Here is a 14,900-nt window from a genome sequence, read left to right as displayed (position 1 = left end):
CGGTTTTGGTTCTTTCGCAAATCTTGCAAAGTATGGTCTAATGCTTCTAAAGATTTTTTGTGTGCCATTGTGCACTCATCCCAAACTATTAATCTGCATTGCTGCAACACTTTGGCCATTGCTGAATTTCTCGAAAGGTTGCAGGTTGGAGTGTCATTTATTTGCATGTTCAAGGGCAACTTGAGTGCGGAATGAGCTCTCCGACTGCCTTCCTACAACTTGTCTGCAATACCTGACGAAGCAAGTGCAAGTGCAATACCATTTTGGGATCTAATCGTTGCCAAAATCAGTGGTATCAAAAATGTTTTTCCAGTCCCACCAGGAGCATCTAAAAAAAAAATCCACCTGTTCCATTGTTCAAAGAGTATCGTGGGCATATTTTTGTTGCGGTTTTTTTTATGCCTCGGAATCATATTGAGTTTCGCATTAAATACCTCATGCATCGAGCGATTGGGCGTTGTCATTCCTAATTGTATTATTAATTTTTAGACTTAAATGCCTTGCAAACAGCGTTTGATGGTTATTTTTGAGAAACGAAAATTATTTGGTGAAATTTTAGTTTGAATGAAAAAACGTAAATTCCTATGGTAAATGTATGGGAATCTAAAAAAAAAATAGCGACCTCTTAGAGTTAAGCTACAGCGCCTGGCTTGAGGGAGGATTTTTTGTTTGTCAATCACTAACATTTGAGGGGGCAAGAGTTGAAAAAAAAATTAAAATATTTTTTTTGAAGCACTCTACTGACCACAGACCAACTCCGACCGGTATGTTTGCAAAGAGCATGAAAACTACGTTTCTTTGTTTTAATGTGTAACGTGGCTTTTACCACCTTACAATAATTTACGTCAACTTCGCTCCACAGTACATCATGTACCCTCACCATACCTCAACATAGAGCTTTCCACCATACGTACTAAACTTCACCGCATTGACTACGCACATAACTTACCTCACTACGATGATGAAAGCTACTAGAGCTTTCCACCATACGTACTAACGCACCATACGTATACAACTTACCTCGCTACGGTGACGAAAGCTGCGCTATGCTGCTATAAAAGCAAGCACTTCACACCAAATGTGATCATTTGCTCCAGCTCGCCGAACAGGACGGTCGCCCAGCAAATAATAGCAGTAAGCAGGGGTAAGTGCACACCATAGAAATAGGTATTCCGCAGCCATTGCGCAGAAAAGGCATCACACTTCGGTGTGATGCCAGTGCTCGCAATGACTCTGCCGTAGAAGTGTAGTGCATACCGTAGAAGTAGGTATTCCGCAGGCATTGCGCAGAAAAGGCGTCACACTTCGGTGTGATGCCAGTGCTCGCAATGACTGCCTATACCGTAGAGGGTACTTCGCAGGCATTGCGCAGAAAAGGCGTCACACTTCGGTGTGATGCCAGTGCTCGCAATGACTCTGCCGTAGAAGTGTAGTGCATACCGTAGAAGTAGGTATTCCGCAGGCATTGCGCAGAAAAGGCGTCACACTTCGGTGTGATGCCAGTGCTCGCAATGACTCTGCCGTAGAAGTGTAGTGCATACCGTAGAAGTAGGTATTCCGCAGGCATTGCGCAGAAAAGGCGTCACACTTCGGTGTGATGCCAGTGCTCGCAATGACTGCCTATACCGTAGAGGGTACTTCGCAGGCATTGCGCAGAAAAGGCATCACATTTCGGTGTGGTGCCAGTGCTCGCAATGACTGCCATACTTCGCAGGCATTGGGGTACTTCGCAGGCATTGCGCAGAAAAGGCATCACATTTCGGTGTGGTGCCAGTGCTCGCAATGACTCTGCCGTAGAAGTGTAGTGCATACCGTAGAAGTAGGTATTCCGCTGGCATTGCGCAGAAAAGGCATCACACTTCGGTGTGATGCCAGTGCTCCCAATGACTGCCATAGAGTGGGGTACTTCGCAGGCATTGCGCAGAAAAGGCATCACATTTCAGTGTGGTGCCAGTGCTCGCAATGACTCTGCCGTAGAAGTGTAGTGCATACCGTAGAAGTAGGTATTCCGCAGGCATTGCGCAGAAAAGGCATCACACTTCGGTGTGGTGCCAGTGCTCGCAATGACTGCCTATACCGTAGAGGGTACTTCGCAGGCATTGCGCAGAAAAGGCATCACACTTCGGTGTGATGCCAGTGCTCGCAATGACTGGCATATAATGGGGTACTTCGCAGGCATTGCGCAGAAAAGGCATCACATTTCGGTGTGGTGCCAGTGCTCGCAATGACTGCCATAGAATGGGGTACTTCGCAGGCATTGCGCAGAAAAGGCATCACACTTCGGTGTGGTGCCAGTGCTCCAATGACTGCCATAGAATGGGGTACTTCGCAGGCATTGCGCAGAAAAGGCATCACATTTCGGTGTGGTGCCAGTGCTCGCTATGACTGCCTATACCGTAGAGGGTACTTCGCAGGCATTGCGCAGAAAAGGCATCACACTTCGGTGTGATGCGAGTGCTCGCAATGACTGCCTATACTGTAGAGGGTACTTCGCAGGCATTGCGCAGAAAAGGCATCACACTTCGGTGTGGTGCCAGTGCTCGCAATGACTGCCATAGAATGGGGTACTTCGCAGGCATTGCGCAGAAAAGGCATCACATTTCGGTGTGGTGCCAGTGCTCGCAATGACTGCCATATAATGGGGTACTTCGCAGGCATTGCGCAGAAAAGGCATCACACTTCGGTGTGGTGCCAGTGCTCGCAATGACTGCCATATAATGGGGTACTTCGCAGGCATTGCGCAGAAAAGGCATCACATTTCGGTGTGGTGGCAGTGCTCGCTATGACTGCCTATACCGTAGAGGGTACTTCGCAGGCATTGCGCAGAAAAGGCATCACACTTCGGTGTGGTGCCAGTGCTCGCAATGACTGCCATAGAATGGGGTACTTCGCAGGCATTGCGCAGAAAAGGCATCACACTTCGGTGTGGTGCCAGTGCTGCTAGAATGGCATCACACTTGTGTGCAAGGCATTGCGCAGAAAAGGCATCACACTTCGGTGTGGTGCCAGTGCTCGCAATGACTGCCATAGAATGGGGTTCTTCGCAGGCATTGCGCAGAAAAGGCATCACACTTCGGTGTGCTCATCACACTTCGGTGTGATGCCAGTGCTCGAAATGACTCTGCCGTAGAAAAGGGTACTTCGCAGGCATTGCGCAGAAAAGGCATCACACTTCGGTGTGATGCCAGTGCTCCCAATGACTGCCATAGAATGGGGTACTTCGCAGGCATTGCGCAGAAAAGGCATCACATTTCAGTGTGGTGCCAGTGCTCGCAATGACTGCCATAGAATGGGGTTCTTCGCAGGCATTGCGCAGAAAAGGCATCACATTTCGGTGTGGTGCCAGTGCTCGCAATGACTGCCATAGAATGGGGTACTTCGCAGGCATTGCGCAGAAAAGGCATCACACTTCGGTGTGGTGCCAGTGCTCGCAATGACTGCCATAGAATGGGGTACTTCGCAGGCATTGCGCAGAAAAGGCATCACATTTCGGTGTGGTGCCAGTGCTCGCAATGACTGCCTATACCGTAGAGGGTACTTCGCAGGCATTGCGCAGAAAAGGCATCACACTTCGGTGTGGTGCCAGTGCTCGCAATGACTGCCATAGAATGGGGTACTTCGCAGGCATTGCGCAGAAAAGGCATCACATTTCGGTGTGATGCCAGTGCTCGCAATGACTCTGCCTTATACCGTAGAAGTGGGTACTTCGCAGGCATTGCGCAGAAAAGGCATCACACTTCGGTGTGATGCCAGTGCTCGCAATGACTGCCAGTGCTCGCAATGACTGCCATATAATGGGGTACTTCGCAGGCATTGCGCAGAAAAGGCATCACACTTCGGTGTGGTGCCAGTGCTCGCAATGACTGCCTATACCGTAGAGGGTACTTCGCAGGCATTGCGCAGAAAAGGCATCACACTTCGGTGTGATGCAGTGCTCGCAATGACTGCCTATACCGTAGAGGGTACTTCGCAGGCATTGCGCAGAAAAGGCATCACACTTCGGTGTGATGCCAGTGCTCGCAATGACTCTGCCGTAGAAGTGTAGTGCATACCGTAGAAGTAGGTATTCCGCAGGCATTGCGCAGAAAAGGCGTCACACTTCGGTGTGATGCCAGTGCTCGCAATGACTGCCATATAATGGGGTACTTCGCAGGCATTGCGCAGAAAAGGCATCACATTTCGGTGTGATGCCAGTGCTCGCAAGGACTGCCATATAATGGGGTACTGCGCAGGCATTGCGCAGAAAAGCCATCACACTTCGGTGTGATGCGAGTGCTCGCAATGACTGCCTATACCGTAGAGGGTACTTCGCAGGCATTGCGCAGAAAAGGCATCACATTTCGGTGTGATGCCAGTGCTCGCAATGACTGCCATATAATGGGGTACTTCGCAGGCATTGCGCAGAAAAGGCATCACATTTCGGTGTGGTGCCAGTGCTCGCAATGACTGCCTATACAGTAGAGGGTGCTTCGCAGGCATTGCGCAGAAAAGGCATCACGCTTCGGTGTGGTGCCAGTGCTCGCAATGATTGAATACTCTCCTCACTGAAAACGCGGCAGTATTCTCGACGATCACCGGCCCCAGCACAGTCACCGAACACATAATTCGCCTTAAACACGACCGGCCATTAAAGCAGAGGTATTATCCACGCAACCCAGCGATGCAAGAAGTAATCAATCAAGAGGTGAACGAATTGATTGCAACCGGCCGCATCGAAGCACGTTCTCATAGCACGTTCACATATAAGCAGGTTATGGTTAACAAAAATTAACCTCGAAGCTAACCTTGTTGCGTTCACATATACACACAATAAATATCTAGCTGCATTAAATTCCTGTAGCCGAGAATATAAAGTTGCTATCCAACAAAGTGAGCAGGAATTACGGATACGAAGAGCTCGAGTAATATCGATTTATTATGAAATATTAATGTTGACAACAATACCTCTTTGTAAGGAAATAAACCCAAGAAGTATTTGGGCATACGTAAGTAAAAAAAGCACAATAAATTATAAACACATTTAAATACATATACTTTAGAAGCGACATGGGAACTTCTGGGAAAAGGATGTTCCATCAATGAACGACCGCGTTTTTAAGGAAACCTTTCGCATGAGCAGGGCAACCTTTGAAATATTGTGTGAATATGTCAAAGGTATTACCAAACAGGATTCATGCTATAGGAAGTGCATCCCATTGCAGAAAATGGTAGCTGTTGCCGTCTACACATTAAAATCTTCGGCGGAGTATGAAACTGTTGCACGACTATTCGGTGTTTCGAAAGCAATCGTCAGCGAAATATTTCTTGCTTTTTGCCAAGAAGTGTGGCAATCATTGCGTCCCATTTATTTGACAGAACAATTAAGGAACAGTGAAAACGTGGATGAGTGTGTTCATGGGTTTGAGAAGCTTGGCTTTCCGCAATGTCTTGGTGCCATAGACGGTTGCCACATTAAAGTTCGGCCAAGGATTGGATTGCACGGCCTATTACAATTCTAAGGGGTGGTACTCCACAGTTTTATTTGCCCTTGTAGATTATAGGTTAGAGGTATAATGAATTTTCACTTGATATTTTCATTAATTTCTTTTTTATCCAGATATCGCTTCCTCTACATTAATGTTGGCTGCCCAGGTCGATGCAATGACTCAAAAATTTTTCAATGTAGCAAACTAAATACTGCATTGAAGGACCCAATCTTCACTGCAAAAAGCAAAACTATTAATGGCGTGTATGTTCCTGTGGGCGTTATGGGTGATTCGGCTTTCCGATTTGCCAACAATCTAATGAAGCCCTATCCATTCCAAGTACATCCTCCAGAGCATGAAAAAATTTTTAATTACCAATTGTCCAAATGCCGAAGAGTGGTGGAAAATGCGTTTGAACACCTAAAGGCTCGTTTTAGGAGAATAGGAAAAGGAGTCGACAACCACATCAAAAATGTTCCTCTTATAATTAAAGCAGCCTGTACATTGCATAACTTTTTAAATTGTCATAATGATGTCATCAATCACAAATGGATAGAAGAACAAACCACTTACGAAAGTAATGTACGCCTGGAACAGCCCGAGCAGCAACAGATGCTGTAGCAGATTTTGAAGCAGAACCTGAAACAATTAGAAGAGCGATTGCGAATTCATTTTGTAAGTTTGTTCTACATTTGTAATTATTTTTATTTTTCATTTAACAAATTAATAAGGTCTTTATACAAATTTTTCGTATTTTCACTCATTTCTTTTAAAATATCATTCCTTTTCTCTTCCGAAAGAACTGCTTTTTCGGTTAGTTCCACCATTCTTTCTTGCACCCCTCTCATGGACTCCATTTCTTTCTCAAACATATCTGAAGTTTTTTCCAAATTCTCTATTAAACGCTCATGGGTTAATTTCCTTCTTTTTGCAGACTCCGGAGTCGTCGAAAGTCCTGCAAGCTCATCGCTTGAAATGAATTGGGATTGGCTGCTCGTCGAAGGGTAGATAGCAGCGCAACCAATGTTGTCTTCTGGTTCCACATCTTGAATTAAAATAAAATAATAAATAAAAGAGCAAACAAAAGTTTCATTTTTATATTACCTATACTCTCTTGCATGAGTTCTTTGAAATTTACTGCCTTATTACCACTGAGTATTTCTTCCACCTCCTTGTTGTGGATCCAAGAGGAAGGCGAACCACCAGTCATACCCACCGCATTCTTTTCTAATCTATAAAATAAAATACATATTATAATGCTGTGAGTATGCAGCAAAATATACTTTTTTAATTTTAAATGTACTTACTTGTATCGATTGGTAAAAATATGCACTTTTTCCTTTATTTCAGCTGCACTGTAGTTCATCTGCCTTTTTGAAAATTCCTTTTCCAAACGCGCAAAGATATGAACATTCTTTTTCGCGCTTCGTAATTCTTCTATACTATCTGCCCAGTGCAATAGCAGCAATTTCTCTGCATCTACTGTCCATCTGGCACGGTTTTTCCTTTTCTTAATTACAATTTAATAAAATTATTATATATAAGTATATTTGAATGCATAAAAAATAAAAATATATAAATTAAAATTTATACTTACCGGCTTATTTGATCCATTTTTTAAATTCCTGCGAATTTTTTGTCAGTTGCTGTCAAATTTAAGCAAAAATATAAACAATAGATACTGAAGTGTCGCAATTTCGAGTATATTTCGACTGCTTTCCAATGCAACAATGCATATTTTAGTAGGTTATAAAATAACCGCGTTGGTTATAGAGCAGACCGAGGTTATCTTTTCATACAAATTATATGGCTAGCCTCGCATTTTATGGGTAGGTTACAAGATAACCTAGTTAACCTAGCTAACCTGGCTAACCTGCTTATATGTGAACATAGTATAACAGCGCATATAGCTCGCCCATTGGCCTAGTGCGAAAGAAACAAGGAAGTTGGCGAATGTGTATAGACTACCGGCAACTTAACGCAGCGAGCATACCAGACGCATACCCACTTCCGCAAATAAACACAATCCTAGACCAACTCAAGGAAGCTCGATTCATTTCAACCATCGACCTGAAAAACGGTTACTGGCAAATCCCGCTACACCCCCGCTCACGCCAGTATACCGAATTTACCGTACCGGGGAGAGGTTTATTCCAATGCCTTTTGGGCTGCATTCGGCGCCGGCAACATTCCAGCGAGCCCTAGACATCGTTCTGGGATCAGAACTACAGCCGAAGGTCTTTGCCTACCTAGACGACATCATTGTATTGGGAACCACTTTTGAAGAGCACTTAGACAACTTGCGAACGGTGTTCACGCGCCTCCAGCAAAACCAAATGCAGATCAACTTTGAAAAGGGTAAGTTCGTTCAGCAACGCCTCCATTACTTGGGCCACGTAGTCAGCACCGAGGGTATTCACACAGACCCGGCTAAAGTCGCAGCCATTAGCGATATGGCCGCACCAACCACCATCAGAGAATTACGCGGCTTACTAGAAGCAGCCTCGTGGTACCGACGTTTCCTTGCAGACTTTGCCACAATATCAGCACCGCTGAACCGCTTATTAAAGAAGAACCAGCGTTGGATATGGGGTTCCGAACAAGATGAAGCATTCCAAGTGTTAAAGGAAAAACTAACTAGTGCACCCACCCTGGGTTGCCCCGACTTCGAGATGCCCTTCCTTCTGCAGACCGACGCCAGCTGAGAAGGACTAGGCGTAGTGTTATTTCAGCGCCATTCTGACCAAGAACGGGTCGTAGCATACGCCAGTCGCAGCTTGACGGAGTTGGAGAAGCGGTACTCTGCCACCGAACAGGAGTGCCTAGCCGTATTGTGGGGTATAAGGAAAATGCGACTATACCTGTAGGGCTATCATTTCACCGTAATCACCGACCATCATTCACTAAAATGGCTTCACACCCTGCAGAACCCATCCGGAAGACTTGCAAGGTGGGCACTAGAGCTACAGCAGTTTGACTTCGAAATAGAGTATCGTAAAGGTACCCTCAACGTAGTCGCCGATGCGCTATCCAGATGCCCACTGAAAGACCAAGGAGGCGATGCGGAACTTTTGCATGCCGTCCATGATCAACCGGATAGATGGTATGAAAGACGTATGCGCCAGGTACGCGATCAACCGAAGAAACACCCCGATTACCAACTTATCGATGGCCGGCTCTTTCGACACCATGCTGGAAACTATGCGTACCAGAGCACCGTCGACTCGAGGTCCTGAGAGAAAATCACGACGCTAGTACCGGCGGTCACATGGGTGTACACAAAACACTCAAACGCACACAAGAAGGGTATTATTGGCCTGGGATGCCACTGAACAACAAGAAGAGACTCGCCAACTATGAAGAATGCAACCCTTCGACTTACCATTAAGATTTTAAGTTCAACTTGAATGATAAAATTGTACAGTGCAATTATGCGAATTGTATTACCATATACAGTGGACCAATAAAGTTTACATACACCAAGTTCTATTAAATTACGACATGTTTGTTTGTTATAAAATGAATAAATTTTGTGTTTTTTTTCTATCCATTTCAAAAGATGTATATTTAACCTTAAATTTAGCATATCAAAAAAAAAATTTTTACACAAATAAAAAAAATTAATGTTAAAGCTTAAAATGAGCATAATTTACATAAAAAAAGTTTACGTACACTATTATTTATAGAAATCAAAAATAATTACAATAGTTTTAGCGGTTTTTGGCCTACATTTTGTTGCTATTATTGTCCCTAGACATCGATGTATGCTCCCCACTCCATTTCTAGTATTATTTATGGATATTTTAACCCGCTAAGTCCATGATCCAGCTTTTTGGCCTTATTTTGATGAAATTCGATGTTTTCGAATACGATTTTCCAAAAAGTTCCAGATGTTTTAAATAGGATTAATGTCTAGTGATTGCAGAACCTATGGAGCTATTTTTATTTCCATAACAACCCTGCACGCACAAGATAATATGGGTGTTTTGGGTCGTTATCCTGTTGTAAATAGAAGTGGCCACTATTAACAGCCGATTTAGGCACACTTAAAATTAATTTTTTTTTCTTAAAATGTTCAGATATTCATAAAGTTGGCTTTTCAAACTTAGAAAATTCTCCCGATAAAATTATTAATCTCAGAAACTTTTTTTATTTTTATTGAAAAAATTCCAAATTTCAATCACTATGTTCAATCGTCTAATTGAGATAATCAAACTTTGTCGCGGGAATTTTTAAAGTTTGAAAAGTGAACTTTCTGAATATGTGATGGTTATTTTTGAGAAACGAAAATTAGTCGGTGATATTTTAGTTTGACTGAAAAAACCAAAATTTCTATATTAAATGTATGGGAACCTAAAGAAAAAAATAGCGACCCCTTAGAGTTAAGGGGCTATACCAGTGTGACGCATGAAAAATTAGGCGATTTTCGTGAATTTTTTTAAAAGAAAGTACTAGATTGAATGTTTCGACGTTCTATGGACGTAATAAAGTATATTTTTAGCTATATTAAAAAAAAAAAATTTTACAAAAATATTGAAAAATAACGGAGTAATGTGCTGTCTGCGGAAGTGCCAAAAAAAAAAGTTCCTCAACTGCTGGCATGATTCCGGTCGATTGAGTAGCTGAAACAAAAAAATTCAAAATGTTTATTAAACTTAAATATATTTTCTATACAATGGACTACGATCTTTGAAAAATATCAAAAATTAAGAAAATGGCGCCATTTTGAAAAAAAAATCGTTTTTTTACGAAAAAAATTGTCGTTTTTTTAATGCCAAATTGACAATTTTCAGCCAATTAAAAAGATCGTAGTCTATTGTATAGCAAATGTATTCAACTATATCCAGTTTTAATTTGAAGTCGATCGGTTAATTTCTCGTTGAGTTATAAGGTCAGCAAATTTGAAAAATGTCGTTTCGAAAAAAACGCGTTTAAAGTTTCACTTATATATGTTTGCACCTCTGAGCGGTCGCTATTTAGAACGCTGCCATTCAAAAACTATTTAAAATACGACCTCGCCGATTTCACAGGATATTTTTGAATATATAAGCTATCGAAAAAGCAAAAAAAAAAATTTTTTTTTTGAAAGTGTCACACTGGTATAGCCCCTTAAGCTACAGCGCCGGGCTGGAGGGAGGATTTTTTGTTTGTCAATCACTAACATTTGAGGGGGTAAGAGTTGAAAAAAAATCTCAAAAATTTTTTTGAAGCGCCCTAATGCACATATTACATACATACATATTAATGAATTACATCTTTTGTTCATCAGCTGTCTCAGAGTTCCCTGATTTGATATTGGCTGCACTTAGACAGAAGTAGCGTACATTTTAATTAATTTAAAAAGTAAAGTAAAGGAAAAATTTATTACTGATTCATTAAGTAATTATATCTACCTTTATGTTAAAAAGTTACAAAAAATTCATTCGTGTTAAAAATATGACAAATCATATAATATTTGCAACGATGTTTTAAAATATAAAATTATATATGTATGTATATATATACATACATATATTAAGTTTTTTATCATACATATAATATTTCATATTTTTATTACGATGTTTTAATAAAGTGACCGTCACTGTAGTATACATAGCATACCTTTATGGAAGGCATACACACAACAATTAGTTGGTTGATTGAGTTGGGCTAGAAATTGCCCTTGTCGCTACATACGACACAACTTTTAATACAATTTTGAGGCCAACTTCATTTTGAATATTCACTTCGTTGCTTAAACATGAGTTCGGAAGTTGTTGCTTTACTTATTATATATGACGCACTCTCTTCGACAGTCGAAATAAAATGGCGAAATCGTTTGAAATCGCACGACCAACCCAAACACGATCCAACTAACACAACCAACTTGACAAAATATCAAAAAATTTTGATTTTTATCCAATCAGTTGGTACAACTCATACAACTGCCGTGTATGCCTTCCATTAGTTATAGATATTTGCACAGTACATACCAAGAATGATAGAATATAAGATTACGACACTAGTTTACCGTTAGTTTTTTTCGGTTTAGCTCGTGACAATTCTTACAAAACCAAATACATTGTGCAACAATTTCGTGACGTAACAGTTTTTCGTTGAGAAGAACAAGCATAGAAATGCATACAAATTGTAAACAGAAAAGTAAACACTTTTGGAAATTCCCAAAATAATATTAATTCATTCGTCCTTGCAGGAAAAATTTCAGTGGAATGTTTAGAATATTGTTGCGAGAAAAGATATAAGTAGTTTTAGGCACATCCACAATAAATAGAGTAGCATGTGTGGAAATTGTTCAAATGAAGAAACCCAGTGAAAGTGTACTGTTGTATTTATTTAAATTTCTAAGCATAAATATATTAATTTTTTAAAATGAAATGTGCAGTGGCTTGTTGTAATAATTATTATGCAATTAAAGGATCGAAAACGAGTTTTTTCAGTTTTCCGGCCGATTTAAAAGTTGCCAAAAAATGGGTGTTATTTTGCAAAAGAAATGATATATTTAATACTAAATCCTCTTTAATATGCAGAGATCACTTTAGAGATGAAGATTCTTTTATCATAATTTCATACATCTGATACATCTGAACTTATAATATATGTATAGATTTATATACAACACAAGAAACGTCTTCTCCATTTGAATCACAACTTAATAGACAATTTTATTATCAATAGGCCGATATATTTCTTTAGAAATGATTCAAATCTTTTCACTCAACAATATTCAACCGCTTCACTAAAACTTTTCATCAAAATCGAAAGAATTAATAATATTTTGCGAATTTACAAAAGTGTTTACTTTTCTGTTTACAATTTGCAAGCCATTTGACAGTTTTTCACTCTTGTTCTTCTCAACACGGAACTATGACGTTTCGTAATGGCGGTCGTCGTAATCTTGTATTCTATCATTCTTGAGTACATACTAAATATTTATAAATGTACGGGTAAATATGCACATGCTAACGGCACAACCATATGTACACATTGACTTATATATGTACCTACATAGACGTAAATATGTACATATGAATATACTCTTCGTGCCGTTAATTTCTCTCGTATTTAAGCAAATTTTGGCACATTTTTTCGCTTCACAATACTAATAGCGGGATTCTGTAACCAGTCTCTAGTCTCTATTTGAGACATTTTGAGGTAAAGTCTCAATTTGTGACTAGTTACTATTCACTAAACAGTCGCTAAAGTTAGTCTCAAAATATTGCCTCGAATTTGAGACCTGATAGCTAGCAGGTCACAAAACTAATAAGAAATCTTGTCTGTAATTTTCAATGTACTGAATAGAGATCATCATAGATATTAATCGATTGTCGTTTTTTTATATTTTGTAAGCAACTCAAACTCGAAAAGGTTAAAATTAAATCAATTTTACATAAACTTCGTAAATATTGTGAAACAAAGTGAACATATATTTTTATTTTTATTGATAATTATGTTTGTTATAGAAAATTTAATATTTGTTATCGACATATTTATTTTCATTCAAGTGTAAAGCTTAGTACGCAGCTCTCAAGAAACGTAAAAACTTCATATAAAAAAACGCTTAAGAAACGGTCAAGAAACTTTCCTGCGATAAATTTACTTGTGCTAGTACGCAGCTCTCAAGAATTGTGGTACTAATTTTTGATACTTTTTTGCAGTAAAATGTGAATATGACAAACCTGGTTTTGCGAACAAACATCAAATCAACAATTGTTTTGTGGCGAATGAAACACCACAATTATTAAAACGTTACAAATTGTTTATTTAAAAGCACTTCTATTCTTGATGGCGTCTATACAATGAGTGACGCTTCTAATAATTCAAAACTAAGAATTAGGAATTCGGTGGAAATTGAAATTCCAAGAATGTACAGAGAATGAAATAACTGACAAAACAGTGTTGCCAGATGTGTTACGTCTTGTCTGTGTGCCCACAGAATAACTGACAAACAGGGTTGCCATATGTGAGTGCCCACAGTTTCTTGAAGGAAATTCGAAGTAATCGTCAAATTCATCCTAAATTGAGAGCTGCGTACCAACCTTAAAAACTGAATAATGAAATGTAATAGATTTTATGACTGTCACTTACAGAATAGAAACATCGTCTCAAGTCTCAAAAATTGTCTCTAACTTAAAATCTCAAATTTAGAGACTGTTTCATAGTACAGAATCGCACGGTAAGTGCTGCTTAGCCTTTCCATTAGGAAAGTTTTTGTCTGCTTTAAATTTTATGACAGACTTCAGTACTCGATAGAGATGAGCGATATTGCGATTAATCGATATCTGTGATTTCAGTGATTTTATATTGCTATTGCGATCGCAACTAAGTCAGCATTCAAACGGAGACCTTTTGTTGTTGAATAAAAGTCCGGATCCGTTCCAGTTACGTAGACCCGACTGTTGTGGGAACGACGGAAACCTTTTGTCGTTATTGGCGACAAATTCTCTTTTGGGTCCTGTAACTCTAGTCAAGTTTTTCCGCCTTTCTTTTCACTACATTTTCGCAAATGTTGGAGCGGTTCGGCTACCTGACACTTAAGCGCTGAACACATAGAGCGCGACAGACTGCAAACTACATCTGTCAAATATTAAAATACACACTCTCTTATGGACACTGTTATTTTGACAGCTGCACGACTACATGACTGCAGGCCGACAGTTGTCGTTCTCGCTAACTTCAATATCCTCCTATATTTGCCAACGACAGTAGAGTTGACAGTAGAATGGAAGATAGAAAGAGAAGGTAGAGGGTGATGCCACTAATATGTGAAATGTAAAATTATTCACAGCTCTAACAAACTTGAAGTTATTTTGCAACTAAAAGCATAAAATAGCTCTAATATATCATTTGTAATAACAATTGATAATTTAAAACAAAAATATTTACCTATTTACTTATTTTTTGCATAAAAATTTCACTTTGAACAAAATATTAAAATTTCATTGAAGTGAAAGGTATTAGTATGGCCACAACGAAATTGTGTACATGCAAAATGGAGAGCTGTGTTGTCTTGTCTACATGCCGGCCATTGCTATATCGCTGCCTTCTTACAAATGATCATGTAGTAGGATTCACGACGCCATTTTCAGTTCACTGTCGTGCTGCTGCAGTCTGTCGCTGTCATTGTGTTCACCACTTTAGAGTGTATTGCATAGTTCATTTGTATGTTGGTATGATGGTTTCACACATTTCTTAGAAGGAATTACCATTAGTGTGGTTGATCATTTGTTTGTTTATTGTTTATAATACCCGCTTTTAATATTTTCAAAAAAAAAAAACTAATGACGGGAATTCCATAATCCAAATCCAAATTAATTACGGGAGTTTGGGAAAATATTAAAAACACGTAATTCTTTATTCCATAATTTTTTCTTAAATTAAATAATTACAATTCTTGTTTTAAATTAAATGATATTCGGTTAAACGAAATAATTATAA

General features: G+C 39.8%; 1 long non-coding RNA gene across 4 annotated transcripts; it reads left to right on the top strand.

Moving 5' to 3' along the window:
• Positions 1-1,092: 1,092 nt before the first annotated feature.
• On the top strand, positions 1,093-7,057 carry LOC126760777 (uncharacterized). Of its 4 annotated transcripts, XR_007667247.1 has the most exons (7): positions 1,093-1,552; positions 1,824-1,999; positions 4,476-4,985; positions 5,040-5,540; positions 5,597-6,140; positions 6,400-6,726; positions 6,816-7,057. It is a non-coding gene; the product is annotated as an uncharacterized LOC126760777 (long non-coding RNA). The 4 variants fall into 4 exon arrangements; XR_007667249.1 differs by having other exon boundaries at positions 1,093-1,451; positions 6,400-7,057; XR_007667246.1 differs by having other exon boundaries at positions 6,400-7,057.
• Positions 7,058-14,900: the final 7,843 nt, after the last annotated feature.

The sequence above is a fragment of the Bactrocera neohumeralis genome, chromosome 5 (assembly GCF_024586455.1).
Source record: "Bactrocera neohumeralis isolate Rockhampton chromosome 5, APGP_CSIRO_Bneo_wtdbg2-racon-allhic-juicebox.fasta_v2, whole genome shotgun sequence".
Classification (NCBI taxonomy): domain Eukaryota; kingdom Metazoa; phylum Arthropoda; class Insecta; order Diptera; family Tephritidae; genus Bactrocera; species Bactrocera neohumeralis.
The sequence above is the reverse complement of the archived record's forward strand: the minus strand, read 5'-3'. Positions and strand labels throughout refer to the sequence as shown.